The sequence below is a fragment of the Pelobates fuscus genome, chromosome 2, assembly GCF_036172605.1.
Source record: "Pelobates fuscus isolate aPelFus1 chromosome 2, aPelFus1.pri, whole genome shotgun sequence".
NCBI lineage: Eukaryota > Metazoa > Chordata > Amphibia > Anura > Pelobatidae > Pelobates > Pelobates fuscus.
The window spans coordinates 333,029,127-333,047,517 of NC_086318.1; the positions used below are offsets into that span (position 1 = coordinate 333,029,127).

At 44.0% G+C, this 18,391-nt stretch overlaps 1 protein-coding gene and 1 long non-coding RNA gene across 2 annotated transcripts in view; one reads left to right on the forward strand and one right to left on the reverse strand.

The window, feature by feature from the left end:
* The window catches only part of BACH2 (BTB domain and CNC homolog 2), a 308,892-nt gene that overhangs the window by 52,579 nt on the left and 237,922 nt on the right, over positions 1-18,391 (reverse strand). The gene's annotated exons all lie outside the window — the stretch shown is intronic.
* Positions 13,473-16,760, forward strand: LOC134585844 (uncharacterized). The gene is made up of 3 exons (XR_010086550.1): positions 13,473-13,529; positions 14,439-14,487; positions 16,170-16,760. It is a non-coding gene; the product is annotated as an uncharacterized LOC134585844 (long non-coding RNA).

An 18,391-nucleotide genomic window follows, 5' to 3' on the forward strand; every position in this document is an offset into this window, starting at 1 on the left:
GCCAGGGCACAGTGTCACACCAGTGCAACTCAAATCTGGTGTAACAGTAGTGTACCTTAAAAAAAAAAAAAAACTAGAAATTTGACTGTGAAATAATAGCAGTCAGTTTCCTTCACACGTGTGCGTTTCAGGGCCTGCCGGGGCACAGTGTCACACCAGTGAAACTCATATCTGGTGTAACAGTAGTGTACATTTAAAAAAAAAAAATACAATTTTGACTGTAATAGATTGAATAGCAGTTAGTTGTCTGCAAGCGTGTGTGTCAGGCCTACAGCGTGTACTCTGCCAACTTCTGCCAGTGCACAGTGCCACTCATATCTGTTGTCACAGTAGCTTGCACGCATAGTACCACTAATCGAAAAAAAAATGACAGGCAGAGGCAGGCCACCCCGCAGGGGCCATCGTGGTCGTGGTGCTGTGATTCCCTTTGGCCCTAGAATAATGCCCAGTGTTCAGAGGCCATGTACCCTGAACTCGAAAAGTTCTGAGGACATAGTTGACTGGCTAACACAGGCCACCCAATCTTCTACAGCTTCCGCTCAGAACCTTGACGCACCATCCTCCTCCAGCTTAGCTTCGGGCACCTCTCAAGTTACCACTCACCCACCTGCCGCCACCACCAACACTAGCACCACAGCCGCTTCACTTGATCTGTTAGAGGAGTTATTTACACATCAGTTGGAAGAAATGAGTGATGCGCAACCATTATTGCCAGAGGATGTAGATAACAGGGATATGTCTCAGGCAGGCAGCATTACACACATGGACGTACGGTGTGATGATGATGATGTTGTACCCGCTGCTGCTTCCTTTGCTGAGTTGTCAGATACAAGTGAAGAGGTTGATGATGACGATGCATCCGTGGATGTCACGTGGGTGTCCGCTAGAAGAGAAGAAGAACAGGGGGAAAGTTCAGATGGGGAGACAGAGAGGAGGAGGAGACGAGTTGGAAACAGGGGGAGGTCATCGCAAGGAGCTAGTGGCACAGTCAGACAGCATGCATCGGCACCCGGGGTCAGCCAGACAGCACGCCAATCAACGCATGCTGTGTCCACCACCAGAATGCAGTCATTGCAGAGCTCAGCAGTGTGGCATTTTTATTGTGTGTCTGCCTCTGACAACAGCGATGCCATTTGCAACCTGTACCAAAAGAAACTGAGTCGTGGGAAGTCCAACACCCACCTAGGTACAACTGCTTTGCGAAGACACATGATCGCACATCACAAACGCCTATGGGATTAACACATGAGTACAAGCAGCACACAAACTCAAAGCCGCCATCCTCCTCCTGGTCCAGCATCTTCAGCCACGTCAACCACTGCTGTCCTCCTTGCCCCCTCTCAACCATCCGCCACTCCGTCTCCCGCCTTGAGCAGTTCCTGCTCATCTGCCCACAGTCAGGTGTCTGTCAAGGACATGTTTGAGTGTAAGAAGCCAATGCCACAAAGTCACCCCCTTGCCCGGCATCTGACAGCTGGCTTGTCTGAACTCTTAGCCCGCCAGCTTTTATCATACAAGCTGGTGGAGTCTGAGGCATTCCAAAAATTTGAAGCTATTGGGACACCGCAGTGGAAGGTACCGGCCGAAATTTCTTTGCACAAAAGGCAATCCCCAACCTGTACTCGATTGTGCAAAAGGAAGTAATGGCATGTCTGGCACATAGTGTTGGGGCAAGGGTCCATCTGACCACTGATACCTGGTCTGCAAAGCATGGTCAGGGCAGGTATATCACCTACACTGCGCATTGGGTAAACCTGCTGACGGCTGCCAAGCATGGAATGCGTGGCTCTGCAGAGGAGTTGGTGACACCGCCACGACTTGCAGGCAGGCCTGCTGCCACCTCCTCTACTCCTCCTACTCCCTCCTCTTCCATAACCTCCTCGGCTGAGTCCTCTTCTGCTGCTGCGTCTTGCTCCACATCAACGGCACCCCCCCAGCTCCCCAGGTACTATTCCACATCCCGGATACGGCTGTCAGGATCGGGACAGGGATCCAACACGCAAAGTACAAACAGGTACAGGGTACGTATACCGGTCCTTAGAATGGCCGGGCTAACGTACAGAGAGTATAGAGAATGGTCAGAGACAAGCCGAGGTCGAGGGAACGAGAAGACAGGTAAGCGAGGAACAAGCCGGGTCGAAACCAAAAGGATAACTGAGAAACACCAGAGCACTGTGTGACTAGACAGGCTAGAACCACGACAGGGCAATGAGCAACAGGGCGAAGTATGTTTAAATACCCTGGCTAGAGAGGATAGACACGCCTCCGACGAAACCTGATTAGTCTGTCTCGGACTGAGTGACAGGTCGTTCCGGATTGGCGTGATGACGTCGGCCTCCGGGCACCATGCTACAAAAGGAAGAGACTCCCTCGCGGCCGGCGTTTGTGTGACCGGGTCGACCGCGAGGGACAGAGGAAACATGGCGTCCGGACGGATGAACGTCTAAGTCTCTACCTCTCTCGGAGGTAGAGACTTCAGGTACCCTGACAGTACCCCCCCCCTCAGATACGCCCACCGGGCGGAAAGAACCGGGACGAGATGGAAAGCGAGAGTGATACGCCCTGCGGAGACGAGGAGCATGAACATCCTCCTGAGGTACCCAACTCCTCTCCTCAGGACCGTATCCCTTCCAATCGACCAGATATTGTACTTTCCCCCGGGAGATACGAGAATCAATAATAGAGTTAACCTCATACTCCTCCTGACCCTCCACCTGAACAGGACAAGGAGGGGCTGTTGTGGAGGAGAACCTGTTACAAATAAGAGGTTTCAGCAACGACACATGAAACGAGTTAGGGATGCGTAAGGTATCAGGAAGAGCTAGACGATACGCAACTGGATTGATACGAGACAACACCCTGTAAGGTCCAATATAACGGGGAGCGAACTTCATGGAGGGCACCTTTAAACGGATGTTCCTCGTGCTCAACCATACCCTATCACCCGGAACAAAGAGCGGAGCCGCCCTTCTACGTTTATCAGCATGTTTCTTAACCAGCATAGAATTGTGCGTAAGGATTTGCCGAGTTTGATCCCACAACTTCCTCAAATTAGCAACATGAACATCAACCGACGGCACCCCCTGGGAAGGAGAAGCCGAAGGAAGAATAGACGGGTGAAAGCCATAATTCATGAAGAAGGGGCTTGAATGAGTAGAATCGCAAACGAGATTGTTGTGTGCAAACTCTGCCCAAGGAATCAAACCGACCCAATCATCCTGGTGTTCGGAAACAAAACATCGCAAATATTGTTCAATTTTCTGGTTGGTACGTTCAGCAGCTCCATTAGACTGAGGGTGATAGGCAGAAGAAAAGTTCAATTTGATACCAAGTTGCGAACAGAAGGACCTCCAAAAACGGGAAATAAATTGGGAACCTCTGTCAGACACAATTTGAGAGGGTATCCCATGTAGGCGAAAAATCTCCCTAGCGAATATCTCGGCCAATTCGGGAGAAGATGGAAGTTTAGGCAGAGGAATGAAGTGTGCCATCTTAGTGAATCTGTCAACCACGGTGAGGATAACAGTCTGTTTTTTAGAGATAGGTAGATCGACAATAAAGTCCATGGCCAAGCAGGACCACGGCTTCTCTGGAACTTCTAAGGGGTGCAGGAATCCACAAGGAAGCGTATGAGGTTGTTTGGTCTTAGTACAAACCTCACATGCAGCGATGAAATCTTTAGTATCCCTACGTAAAGCAGGCCACCAGAAATCCTTAGAGATCAACGCAAAAGTCTTGCGAATACCAGGATGTCCCGCCATCTTGCTGTTATGGAAACACTGCAACAGTTCCAGTTGAAGAGCAGGAGGAACGAAATGTCGACCCACAGGAGTCTGTCTAGGTGCTAAATGTTGTAGCTTAACGATCTCGGCCAGTAACGGAGAATGAATCCTGAGATTCGTATTAGCAACAATATTGCATTTCGGAACTATAGAGGAAAGGACCGGCTCAGGTACAGTAGAAGGTTCATACTGGCGAGATAAGGCATCGGCTTTAGAATTTTTTGAACCAGGTCTATAAGTCAGCACATAGTTGAAGTGAGTCAGGAATAAGGACCAACGAGCCTGCCTAGAGGACAGGCGCTTAGCCTCCCCAATGTAGGACAAGTTCTTGTGGTCCGTCAGGATAGTAACAGGGTGTAAGGTTCCCTCTAATAAATGTCTCCATTCCTTTAAGGCTTTAATGACTGCTAAGAGTTCTCTGTCGCCGATGTCATATCTGCTCTCAGGGCCCGAAAGTTTCTTAGAAAAAAAACCACATGGGTGCAATGGTTTATCTACCCCCAATCTTTGTGACAGAACCGCCCCTACTCCTGTCTCAGAGGCATCGACCTCGAGCAGGAACGGTAAGGTCGTATCCGGATGGACTAGTATTGGAGCAGAAGCAAAAAGTTCTTTGAGACTCTTGAAAGCAGCTAGAGCATCAGTAGACCATGTCTTAGTATCCGCCCCTTGTTTGGTCATATTGGTGATGGGCGCAATAATAGACGAGTAGCCCTTAATGAAGCGTCTATAATAATTAGAGAAGCCAATAAATCTCTGAATAGCTTTGAGTCCCTGAGGCAATGGCCAATCTAAAATAGACTGGAGTTTGTCAGGATCCATCTTAAAGCCCTCCCCAGAAATCACGTATCCAAGAAAGTCTATCTGGGTCTGGTCAAAACTGCATTTCTCAAGTTTACAGTACAAACCATGTTGTAAAAGTTTGTGTAATACCTGTCTGACTTGTCGATGGTGGGTCTCAATCTCTTTAGAGTGTATGAGTATGTCATCCAGGTAGACAATAACACAATCATGTTGAAATTCCCTAAGAACTTCGTTAATCAAATCCTGGAAAACTGCAGGTGCGTTACAGAGACCAAAAGGCATGACCGTATACTCATAATGACCATAGCGGGTATTAAACGCTGTCTTCCACTCATGGCCTTGCTGAATTCTCACCAAGTTGTACGCCCCTCTGAGGTCCAACTTGGTGAAAATCTTAGAGCCCTTTAACCGATCAAAGAGTTCTGTAATCAAGGGGATAGGATAGGCATTCCTGATGGTTATTTTATTCAACCCTCGATAATCGATACAAGGTCTGAGTGACCCATCCTTCTTCTTAACAAAAAAGAACCCAGCCCCGGCAGGAGATGAGGATCTCCTGATAAATCCCTTGACTAAATTCTCCTGAATATACTCCTCTAAAACAGCATTCTCTTTAGTGGATAGAGGGTATACATTGCCCCTAGGAGGCATGGTACCAGGTAATAGGTTAATTTTACAATCAAAGGACCTGTGTGGAGGTAGGGTATCAGCGTTCTTTTTATCGAATACTGCCTTTAAGTCCATGTACAAAGGAGGTATCTGTCTCTCTTTAGGCTGGGTAGTAGTGTCAGGTGTGTAAATTACAGCCAAAGGGGATACCTTCCGTAAACACCTCTCCTGACAACCCTGACCCCACGAGAGTATCTCCCCTAACTCCCAATCGATAGTAGGGTTATGTCTCTTTAACCATGGATACCCCAGGACTATGGGAACGGAAGGGGACGAAATAAGCATAAGAGATATACTCTCCTCGTGTAAGATACCAACAGACAGGCTCATGGATATAGTCTCACGAGTAATAACAGGCTCGAGTAGTGGTCTACCATCAATGGCCTCAACGGCCAAGGGGGTCTCTCTTAACTGGGAAGGAATAGTGTGCTTAGTGGCAAAGGTTTGATCGATAAAATTCTCAGCAGCGCCGGAATCTATCAATGCCACGGTCTTAAGTACTTCCTTCTTCCATGTTAAAGAAACTGGTAGTAAAAGCCTGTGATTTTTGTAATTATGCGTAGAGGACAAAATAGAAACACCCAAGGCCTGTCCTCTAGAGAAACTTAGGTGCGGGCGTTTCCCGAGCGAACAGGACAATTCAGGCGTAAATGACCTCTGACTCCACAATACATACACAATCCCTCCCTTCTCCTGTACAGTCTCTCCTCTTCTGAGAGATGAGTATTGCCTATCTGCATAGGTTCAGGAATTAGTGAGGTATTGGACTCAGGACTTAGAAATGCAGGTGCTAATTTAAAGGCAGGTCTTAGGTTCCTCTCTCGAGTGTTCTGTCTTTCTCTTATACGTTCATCAATACGAGAAATGAACGAAATTAAGTCCTCTAAATTCTCTGGTAGCTCCCTAGTAGCAATTTCGTCAAGGATAACATCTGATAACCCGTTCAAGAATACATCCATATAAGCCTGTTCATTCCACTTAACTTCTGACGCCAGAGACCTGAACTCTAGTGCATAATCCACTAATGTTCGGTTCTCCTGTCTCAGGCGCAACAGTAATCTGGCTGCATTGACCTTTCTACCAGGGGGGTCAAAAGTTCTTCTAAAAGCAGCTACAAAGGCAGTATAATTGTATACCAACGGGTTATCGTTCTCCCATAATGGGTTAGCCCATCTCAGAGCTTTCTCAATGAGTAAGGTGATAATAAACCCAACCTTTGCCCTATCGGTAGGATAGGAGCGAGGTTGCAATTCAAAGTGAATGCTGATCTGGTTTAAAAAACCACGACACTTCTCAGGTGACCCACCATAACGTACAGGTGGAGTAACACGGGAAGAGGCACCTACAGTAGCTACCTCTAGGCCTGAACCTACAGAGGAAATAGGAGTAGGACGCGTCTCCTCTGGAGGATTATTAGCACGAGACAACAATGCCTGTAGTGCTAAGGCCATTTGGTCCATTCTGTGTTCCATGGCGTCAAACCTGGAATCAGAGGAACCAACCTGACTGTTTGTACCTGCAGGATCCATTGGCCCTGTCGTAATGTCAGGATCGGGACAGGGATCCAACACGCAAAGTACAAACAGGTACAGGGTACGTATACCGGTCCTTAGAATGGCCGGGCTAACGTACAGAGAGTATAGAGAATGGTCAGAGACAAGCCGAGGTCGAGGGAACGAGAAGACAGGTAAGCGAGGAACAAGCCGGGTCGAAACCAAAAGGATAACTGAGAAACACCAGAGCACTGTGTGACTAGACAGGCTAGAACCACGACAGGGCAATGAGCAACAGGGCGAAGTATGTTTAAATACCCTGGCTAGAGAGGATAGACACGCCTCCGACGAAACCTGATTAGTCTGTCTCGGACTGAGTGACAGGTCGTTCCGGATTGGCGTGATGACGTCGGCCTCCGGGCACCATGCTACAAAAGGAAGAGACTCCCTCGCGGCCGGCGTTTGTGTGACCGGGTCGACCGCGAGGGACAGAGGAAACATGGCGTCCGGACGGATGAACGTCTAAGTCTCTACCTCTCTCGGAGGTAGAGACTTCAGGTACCCTGACAACGGCAGTGTCACGCCGTCTTGGGGTTGACTTGCCTGAAAGCAGAGAGTCACACCGGACCAGCACTCCTGTCCGCCCTGAACGCACAGGTGGATCAGTGGCTGACTCCGCACCAACTGGAGATCAGCAAAGTGGTTTGTGACAACAGAAGAAATTTGTTGGCGGCATTGAATTTGGGCAAGTTGACACATGTGCCGTGCATGGCACATGTGTGTAATCTGATCGTACAATGCTTTGTGCATAAGTACCCAGGCTTACAGGACATCCTGAAGCAGGCCAGGAAGGTGTGAAGCCATTTCAGGCGTTCCTCACGGCCATGGCGCACTTTTCAGATATCCAGCGGCGAAACAACATGCCAGTGAGGTGCTTGATTTGCGACAGCCCGACATGTTGGAATTCAACACTCCTAATGTTCGACCGCCTGCTCCAACAAGAAAAAGCCGTTAACGACTATTTGTATGACCAGGGTGCTAGGACAGCCTCTGCGGAGCTGGGAATTTTTTTGCCAGGTTACTGGACGCTCATGCGCAATGCCTGTAGGCTCATGCGTCCTTTTGAGAAGGTGACAAACCTAGTAAGACGCACCGAAGGCACCATCAGCGACATCATACCATTTGTTTTCTTCCTGGAGCGTGCCCTGCGAAGAGTGCTGGATCAGGCCGTAGATGAGCGTGAAGAGGAAGAGTTGTGGTCACCATCACCACCAGAAACAGCCTTATCAGCATCGCTTGCTGGACCTGCGGCAACGCTGGAAGAGTATTGTGAGGGAGAGGAGTCAGAGGAAGAATGTGACTTTGAGGAGGAGGAGGAAGACCAACCACAACAGGCATCCCAGGGTGCTCGTTGTCACCTATCTGGTACCCGTGGTGTTGTACGTGGCTGGGGGGAAGAACATACCGTCAGTGAGATCACTGAGGACGAGGAACGGGACATGAGTAGCTCGGCATCCAACCTTGTGCAAATGGGGTCTTTCATGCTGTCGTGCCTGTTGAGGGACCCTCGTATAAAAAGGCTGAAGGAGAACGACCTGTACTGGGTGTCCACGCTACTAGACCCCCGGTATAAGCAGAAAGTGCCTGAAATGTTACCGAATTAAGTCGAAAGGATGCAGCAGTTCCAAAATAAATTAAAAAGTATGCTTTACACAGCGTATAAGGGTGATGTCACAGCACAACGGGAATCTAACCGGGAAGAGGTGCAAGTGATTCTCCTCCTCCCACGACCACGCCGGCAAGGACAGGACGCTTTACAGATGTGTTGTTGATGGAGGACATGCAGAGCTTTTTAAGTCCTACGCATCGCCACAGCCCTTCGGGGTCCACCCTCAGAGTTGACTCGACCAACAGGTAGCAGACTACCTCGCCTTAACTGCAGATATTGACACTCTGAGGAGCGATGAACACCTTGACTACTGGGTGTGCAGGCTTGACCTGTGGCCTGAGCTATCCCAATCTGCAATAGAACTTCTGGCCTGCCCCGCTTCAAGTGTCCTGCCAGAAAGGACCTTCAGTGCAGCAGGAGGTATTGTCACTGAGAAGAGAAGTCGCCTAGGTCAAAAAAGTCTAGATTACCTCACCTTTATTAAGATGAATGAGGGATAGATCCCAAAGGGACTGACAGTGGGCGATACATTAGACTAAAAAAGGCCTGATGAGGGGGACGTAACAGGGATTAAACTGATAAGAATAGTACTACTTAACACACCACTCCTATCTGGTGGCACATTAGATTACACGCGCAGTGCCCCAAATTTGAAGTAGGAGGACCGACCAAGCATCTTTTTCCATCTTCCGGTTCCTAAAATCGATGCCATATACACGTCCCCTGATAGGGGACGTAACAGGGATTAAACTGATAGGAATAGTACTACTTAACACACCTTATAATAATGCAGAGAGAGGAAACGCAGAGAGAGAAGTCTGAAGAAGAGGAGTCAGAGGAGGAAGGTGGCTTTGAGGAGGTGGAAGACCAAACACAGCAGGCGTCCCAGGGGGCTTGTTGTCACCTTTCGGGGACCCTTGGTGTTGTACGTGGCTGGGTGGAGGAAGAGACCTTCAATGACATCAGTGAGGACAAGGAACGGGACATGGCTAGCTTGGTATCCAACCTTGTGCAAATGGGGAGTTTGCGGTTGTGCAAATGGACTGTTTGCGGTTGTTTGAGGTGCGTTAAATGGGGAGTTTGGTCTGTCACTGTGAAGCGGGCGTAACCCTTACACTACCTGATCTATACAACACCATACCTGATGTTTTAAAGCACGTTATTCCAAACAATTTAGGAATGTTAGGTGATTTATGCCCTTTATGGATTAAAACCAGACTCTGCATCAACTATGTAATTTTCCATGGGAGTTTTGCCATGGATGCCCCTCCGGCATGCCACAGTCCAGGTGTTAGTCCCCTTGAAACAACTTTTCCATCACTATTGTGGCCAGAAAGAGTCCCTGTGGGTATTAAAATTCGCCTGCCTATTGCAGTCTATGGCGGTTCGCCTGGTTCGCGAGCATTTGCGGAAATTCGCATTCGCCATTAGCGAACGGAAAATTTTATGTTCGCGACATCTCTAATTTTGACATACAGTTTGCAATGTGTTTATCAGTAATAATTCCGAATTTAGTGAATAAACCCAATGTTACTTGTCCTAATGTTTAATTATCGATCCCAGAGAAGAACCAGTGTTTGCACAGAAATGAAGGAGAAAAAAAACACATAAAACAATAAAACTTTATAAACAGTGCAAACTTGTACAGATACATACCACTCTGTCCCATGTTTCTAAGAAGTATATGGGAGTGGTAACACTTTGGCTAAAGCAGGTCCAATAAAAGGCTGCATGGATCCCTACAGATACCTTAATGGCCTTTCCCAGCACATAATCTCTATACCCTTCCAATTATCAGCCTATCTGCATGGCAGACATAAACTTCAAGAGCCAACCTGACTCTCTGTGAAAATGCTTGTCTGAACTGTCTGAACTGCACACAGCGTGAATGATATACAGTGCACAGTCAGACCTATAAACAGCAATGATGTCATATTCAAGTCATGTTCCTAAACCGGGAATGTGCGTTACCTCTGCAGCGTCTATTTCCATCACTCTCATTGCTTGGCATACTGAACATACATGGGGGAACGGAGAGCAGCATGCCAAAAGTTTGGAATTAATTTAGCTTCTGTCAACAGCTTATGCTTGTGCAAAATGCAGGCTTCCACCGCACTGCCAGAGGAGGACATATATGGTAACACAGACATAGCCTTAGAGACTTTAATTACAAACACACACAGGCCTCCCAGACACCTGCTTTATGCCTGTCGAATTACTGCTTTAGAATGAGGTGGTCTATAGTGTGCAAGGGTCACATGTTCCTCCAATGCAGAGGTGGCCAAAAGGTAGACCCCCCCAGCTGTTATATATAAACTCCCAGGGTTTTTTGTCAGCCTTTTGGCCACCTTTGCTCTGGACCATGCAGATATGAAAAGTCCAGTCATGAAGTTATGTCGGGCATTTCAAACAAAAATAGTTACCTTTCTTGTAAGGGTTAACTCGCAGGAATGTACACATGCATGTTATAACTCAGCAAGTATGCTTAAATAAATGTTATTTTCCAGGAAATGTCAGTGCAGGGAGGTAACGAATATCCGAAAATACAAAGCAGAGTCTAAAAGTACCAACTGATTTCTAAAAACCAACAGTTTTTAGTCTAAATAAAATGCCCTGAGACATATGCCTCAGCAGCCGCAGTGTACAGTACGCAATGGTAACTCTGCAGCTATTAAATGACCCAATAGCAACGCATGGCTTATTCTTTGATTGATTCGTTGGCGTCCACTTTCCCTGTAAAACAAGGTTATAAACATAAAAAGCTAATTTACAAGCAGAGTTCAAATTTGCAGCATATATTAGCATCGCAGTAAAATAAAAAGCACAGTTGTGCATTCTCGTCTCTAACCTCTAAATGTTTGTCTCGCAATTTATGATATGTTTAAGAGTTTTTTTTTGTTGGAAGCTGATATATAAGTGAGAAATAAAACTGAAATTCTTCCAAAGGGGCTGATTTAAAGAGCTATTAGTTGGACGGTGAAGTAATCTGACAGTAACTCCTTGATATCTTGGAAAGTCATGCTACTCTTTTCTAATTTTTCTTTGTCCCTTCGTACTAAGATTCGAGAATTAAAAGCAGGGCCGAAAGGCTTTATTGTACCCATAATTAATGGTCTTCCACAACACTTGAATGGGAACAGTACAACTCTAGTCCAGGCATAGGCAACCTTTGGCACTCCAGATGTTTTGGACTACACCTCTCACGATGCCTTGCCAGCATTATGGGTGTAATAGCATTATGGGGGATGTAGTCCACAACATCTGGAGTGCCAAAGTTGCTCATCCCTGCCTAGTCTAACAAACAAATAATGGGTCACATATTCCATTGTGCAGCGCTACGGAATTTGCTGGCGCTAAATAAATAAAATAAAATAATATCTACATCAAACAGGAAACACTAAACTAGTGCAAAAAATTGCTTCAGACAGTTTGTCCAAATCAAAAGCCTGTTCATCCACACCCCAAGCAAATCGATTCATCCAGGATTAACCTGTGGATTCTTATTCATAGAATAAAGTAAATGTCGGACAAATCAATTTATTCAGGTGGCGGATTAAAAGTCTTTTGATTCGGAGGAACCAGCCAAAAAAAATGTTTACACAAGGTTAGTAAACACTATCAAGGTTATTCACTAAAGTCAAAATTCTAAGTGAATTTCAAAATTAAAAATGTATTCCTGTCTCCATGACCACGTCTGCTTTTAGAAGTGGTCATGGAGAAAGGCATCTCTGTATGTGCAGCATTTCTGCATGAAACACGGAACATTCAGAGATATTTGCAGTTTTGTGCCAGGTGCTAGTTGCACCTATGGCAGTCCAAAACGCTATTCCTTGCTGTCTAGTGTTAATTGTGTGCACAAACGTTGTCTGTCATCAACATGCACTGTGTTATGTGCAAACATAATATTACAATTGTGGAAAGTAATTGTTCCCTTTTTTAAAGGGTTACTCCAACCACCATGACAACGTCTGCTTTTTGAAGTGGTTATTGGTATATGAGTCTGGATTTGCAGCGTTTTTACTTTAAACACTGCACATCCAGAGTTATTTTCAGTTGTGTTCTGGTGGCCAGTTGCACCCCCAGCACACGTGCCAGACTGCCTAATGACTGCCTAATTCTGTGCATATAATACATCTGTCATCAGCTCACACTACACGCATACATAACTGCTTCTTCCCTCCAGATAAAGGGAAGGTTACAGCAACGTCACAGGTCTGCTATACCGCAGTCTTTAAACTGCTCTCCTCAATCAGCTGGCACGTAATCTGTTGCAGCAATGTTAATGTACCTGTTGGTTCCCACAAGGTACTGGTACCCTGTTCCTTTACTCCCATTCAAAGCAACTACTAAATCTGAATTCAGCAACTACACCTAAGTGGTATGTAGCAGTGTCCTCACAGCTTGATAGACAGCCAACCAATGCAGGAAATACAGAGCCTGATGTAAAACCTACTATATGTGTATATATGACAACATACACATCATTTGGTGTCTTGTAGCAGGTATCCTTGTTGGAACTTTTCATCCACAAGTTAACCTTGTGCTGTCCATGTTACTATTCAAGTGCCTCTGCCACCTATGACAGCCTATGTGCCATCATATAGCACAAAAAAGCCTATAGATCGTGCTGATACTTTTTAGATCCGTACAGCCATTTAAAAAACAACATTTTTAAATTAAAATGAATTTAAAGAAGACTTCACATGATCTTGGCAGCCTCGTTTTTGCACTCCTGAATTTAACTATGTAAGACAATGAGCCAATGGCTGGAGAACCAACCAGAAATTATTAAAAATTGTCTGGCGACTATGCGTTTTTATATTCTTAATAGTGATAATGAATTAGTGGGTATACTAATGTTTAAGCCTGGGTACGTCTGTTGTAGATTCAGATCAAATTTTGGCAAGGCAAACCTGGGCGAGCCTGCTGTAGATTCAGATCCAAATTTTGGCAATCCTTGCCAAAAAGCAATGTGTGAAATGTGAATCACCAGCAACGTGACCAAATTAGCAACAGGCACTAAAAACTATTTACTAAAAACAGAATAGTCAGGATGTCCTACCTAAACACATTCAAAGCTGGAGGTCAGAAAGTATCCTTGGAAAGCTGGCAGTGAGTATATGAAATGCCTGGCAGTGTTTAAACCTTTATAACGTTGGCTACTGTGAGAAATGCCAGGGTGATAGTGACAGGCTGTTAGCTGAACAAGCTCAATGTATATTAAAACAGCAGCACTTGCATGCATGCTTTATGAGAGTAAATAACATTTTTGTTACATTCAGTATAATTTATAAAATATTAAAGGGACACTATAGTCACCAGAACAACGACAGATGATTGTATTTGTAATGGTGACTATAGTCATCCTTTGCCGGCTTTTTGCAGTTTTCAGAGAAAATGCAGTGTTTACATTACAGCCTAGGAATAACTCCACTGGCCAAACCTCAGATGGCTGCTGTAGATGCTACCATGCACCCTCTGCAAGGAGACACTGAACTTTCCTCATGGAGATATTGATTCAATACATCTCTATGAAGAGATGATGATTGGCCAGGGCTATGTTTGACTTGTGCTGGCTCTGCCACGATCTGCCCACTTGAAAGTCTCAGCCAATCCTATGAGAAAGCATTGTGATTGGTTTAAAACATCACTTCTGGTGATGTCAGCCAAGCAGGCAGATTAGGGGCAGATGCAACAGTTGCAGACTGTAAAACAAGTAAGATTTTACTATATTTAGGGAGGCAAGGGGGGTAGATGGTGGTTTTAACACTTTAGGGTCAGGAATACATGTTTGTGTTCCTGACCCTATACTGTAGTGTTCCTTTCATTAAAAGTATGAGTGCATGTCTGAGTCTATCATGATCACCAATGTAATTTTATTTTAAATCATCAATATGTGTAATATACTGTTCCAAATGCAAATTTTACTAGGGTTCACCGCAATCCCCTTATTTGCATTACTGCTCCCCTCTATTAATACATCCAATATTTCATAACAGTTCTTTATCCTTGCTTCTTCAGCAGATGAGTAAGAAGACAAGTGAGAAGAAAGGAGGTGAACTCAGGACAGGTATGTTAATGAGCATGTTGAAGGAATTAAGTGGATACTTGTTTATTTACGCAAAAGTTAACAATCCCGTTTATCCAGGACTGAATTTTCAAGGTGAAGAGAAATGTAGCAAAGAACTGGCATAGTTGTGTAATATAAGCCTGCCTTACTGCAGGTGACATTGCTCACAGTGAGGTCATGTCATCACACTCCCTGCTTGCACTTTCTTGTTGAATGATTGGATTTGTTTTCTGATAATTTCTAACAATTCTGTTAGGCACGTCATGTTATAATGACAATAAGATTAAAGGGGACCTGTCATGCCTCAAACAATTTATACTCAGATTGAGCATACTATACATTGTGCTAGCAGTTTTGATAGCAAATGTACAGATTAGGAGAAAAAAAATAGGTTTTTCTCCCAGCTTTCATTCAATGCCTTGGCGTGCCGAGGCATTGACTGACAAGGAGAGTTATTTGCTCCTTCTGCACTCCTCACATTTTAATCACAGCACCGTGGTTGTTGTAGAAACTACCCAGTGGTATCTAGTATAGGAATGTAGTGATGAGGAGATTTGCCCTTCAAGTAGGGTAAAAAAAAAGAAGAGACTAGGTGGAGAGGAGCAGGAGTGAAGGAAGGCCCGAAGTTGGTGTTACACGAAGAGTAACACCCATAAAGCAGCAATGGAATGGAGAAAAGATAAGCAAATCAATATATTTTAAATATATTTTACAATGAATACACTATGTGTCTTTGTGATATATGATGGTATAAGCAAGCAATTTCAGGTAAGTGAATTTTTTATTCCTTTTTTTAAAAATATGATTTTGATTGAGTAAGTGACATTTTTCATTACAGGTTCACTTTAAGATGAACATGGTACATGTATAACAGTATGCAGTATCAAAATAAAAATGGAGGGCAGTATAAGTATACCTTATATAGATGCAGAGGGCTTTCATAGCCATCCAAAAGAAAGGGACTAGGAAAGTCTACGGGGCAGTGGGACAATGCCATTTGTTGTGTACATAGTAGGGGGTAGGAACAGAGTAACATTTAGAGAGTCATCTCAAGACATGATAGAAATCAGGGGAGGGAATTAGCTTTATAGCCAAGGTAACGAATGAGGGAGGGTGAGTGTTTTACTGAATAATCTGTAATAGAGTATTCTAACCAAATGAATACAAAGCACTTATATATCACAAACCTGATGACCAATTTATTCAGGTTGGTCTCAAGGGATGGGCATCACATAAAGTAGAACTTCAGTTATATCATTTTCTCCATCAAAGTAAAATAAAAACGCATACATGCTTGAAGTATAGCCCTAAATTAAAAGATTATGCACAGAAATGTTACACGTGTATAGGCATGCAATAAACCTGTGCTGAACCTCAACATTTTATGATTCTGGGTAAGCTGTTAGAAGTTTAAAAATTATGTATTCAAGCAAGACCTACTATGAACATTCAAAGCTGGACAAAATAAACAAATGACATTACCGTACATGTAAAAAAGACTAGAGAGTGCATGTGCAAGAAAAAAATGTAAAACATCCCTCTATCTCACTGAAGCAGCAGGATGCAATGTAGTACAATTTCACATGGAATTACTGAAATTAATAGGATGAGTCAACAGAACCAGCCATGACAATGAGGAGATATGCACAAGAAGAATAAGCCTTGTCTCAATCATTTTTCAGATTGGATTTCTCCCCAGGAGATATGGAGTCAGACGGGTGATGAGCTAAAAGGCAAGTTGCTAAGCTACTTGCCCTCCTACTTGTTGTCTCTGTCACCTTCAAGGTTGTTTATTACCATGCAGCACTACGGGGAGATTGAAGAAGCGAAGATGGCTCTCTGTCTTTTGACCAGGAAAAGGAAAGATACTTTATTTTATTGTAATAGAAATTGTCAGTTTTCCTGGCTCATCTTTTCAATTTGCGTTTTATTTTATTGTTAATATAATTATCTGATTGCCATGTTGCTGAACATTGTCATAGTCTGTTGTGGTCCATCCACTATCCTTGTACTGAGAGAAGAAACTCTGTTGTAACACACCATGAACCCTTCATAATACGATTATAATCACTCAGTCATCAAATATTTTTCTGCTCATATACCTCACTCATAAAATATTTTCTGATTACAATTTTTTTTAATAAGGTATTTCTATCTAACTTGGACTTACTTTAGGGTGCATGTAATGCGTACACAAGAAATTGTGACAGTTCTTTTAACGTTACTTATACACAGAGACAGGTTGCCAGATCTTCAAGTTCTTGTTATTAACAACTTGCTAACCTTGCTATAGCTAAGATAGATGCAAATATTATTTATCTTCTTGGAATATTCCAGTTGACAGGTTCATTTAAGTGTCCGATGATATCATGACTTTCCCATAAATAAAAGCAGAGCCTTCATCATTTTCATTGAGTCATATTTAAGTAAAACGCATAGACTCTATCTTCTCTATGTCAGCAGAATAATGACAAGGTAATGCAAACAATCAGCATACAATATATCATTTGACTAAGCATGCGGTCACAGTCTCCTCATTCACAGTGACAACCTAGGCAGCTGTCTATGGTACACCTATGCCAAATACTTGAAATTTGAATGGAGATGTGAATTTGGGGGCACCAAAATCACAGTTTACCTAGGGCAGGGGTAGACAACCTTCGGCACTCCAGATGTTGTGGACTACATCTCCCACAATGCTTTGCCAGCATTATGAATGTAAGAGCATGATAAGAGATGTTGTCTACAATATCTGCCGTGCCAAAGGTTGCCTATGCCAAATGTAGGGCATCAAGTACCATTAACATTTATGAGGCAAAAGGATCTAACACTCTGTATAAATAATTACAGAATTGTGTCTATGTCACATTGCATTACTAAATATATTCATAAATTCTTTGTTACATTATATGTGCAAAATGAAACTGCTGCTATCATACATATACTGCAATCACTATACAGAAAAAAAAAACACATGTCCTTTAAAGGACAACTCTGTAGTATAAGGTGATGTAAAAAAAAAACAAAAAAAACCCGAATAATTTTAAATCAATCTAGCGAGCCAAAACGCTCCCTTTCAAATAGGATTATTTAATTTAAACCTTAGCTCTGTCAAGCTCCATTAGTTTAAATGGAGCCTGTCATTTCCCGACTTTGTTATAAATCAAGCTTATATTACAATTTATGTTCGGTGAAGTCATCGCCTGAATACGAAAATTTAAAGGAAAGAAAAAAAAAAATTACACAGCAGTTCGTAATTGAGCAAAGTCACTGTGCTAGTCTCGGATTCAAAGAGTCATCTTGCTAAATGAGGATTCAAGCTGTCCTATACCTCGCTTGTTACTTACAAATTAAAGAGCTCTGGGAAAAAGTGCTGAGCGTAGGCTGGATCTATTTTGAGCCTACATCAGCAACAGCAGCTGCCTCTGGGATCATGCATACCCTATACCATATGTAATCATTCCAGAGCCCCGACTAGTAAGATAATGAAAGTGCACGGCATAAATCTATACTCGACAAGAATGCTAAATGAGAAAAATAACACAGAAAAAAAGGGGGGAAACAAACCACATTTCCAAGTCATTAGAAAGAAAGACTTTGACATATGAAGCGTTGCGAGCATTAATAGCACTTATCATACAGAGTGGAGACAAAGGGGCAAATTAATCAAACTGACAGAACTAGGCCATTTTATGCTAATACAGGCTCCTGTGTTGGAGATTATATTCCTTGGTGTACGAAGGATGGATACCGTTACAGGAAAGCAATTGTATGCACAACATGCAAACGATCATGAGGGCGGCATGGCAGACAGTCGAAGCGCAGCCATGGAACCAGCACAAGGACAGGGAATGGAAACCAGCACGGAGACAAGGGAAGAATGCTCTGCAAGGAAATACAGAGG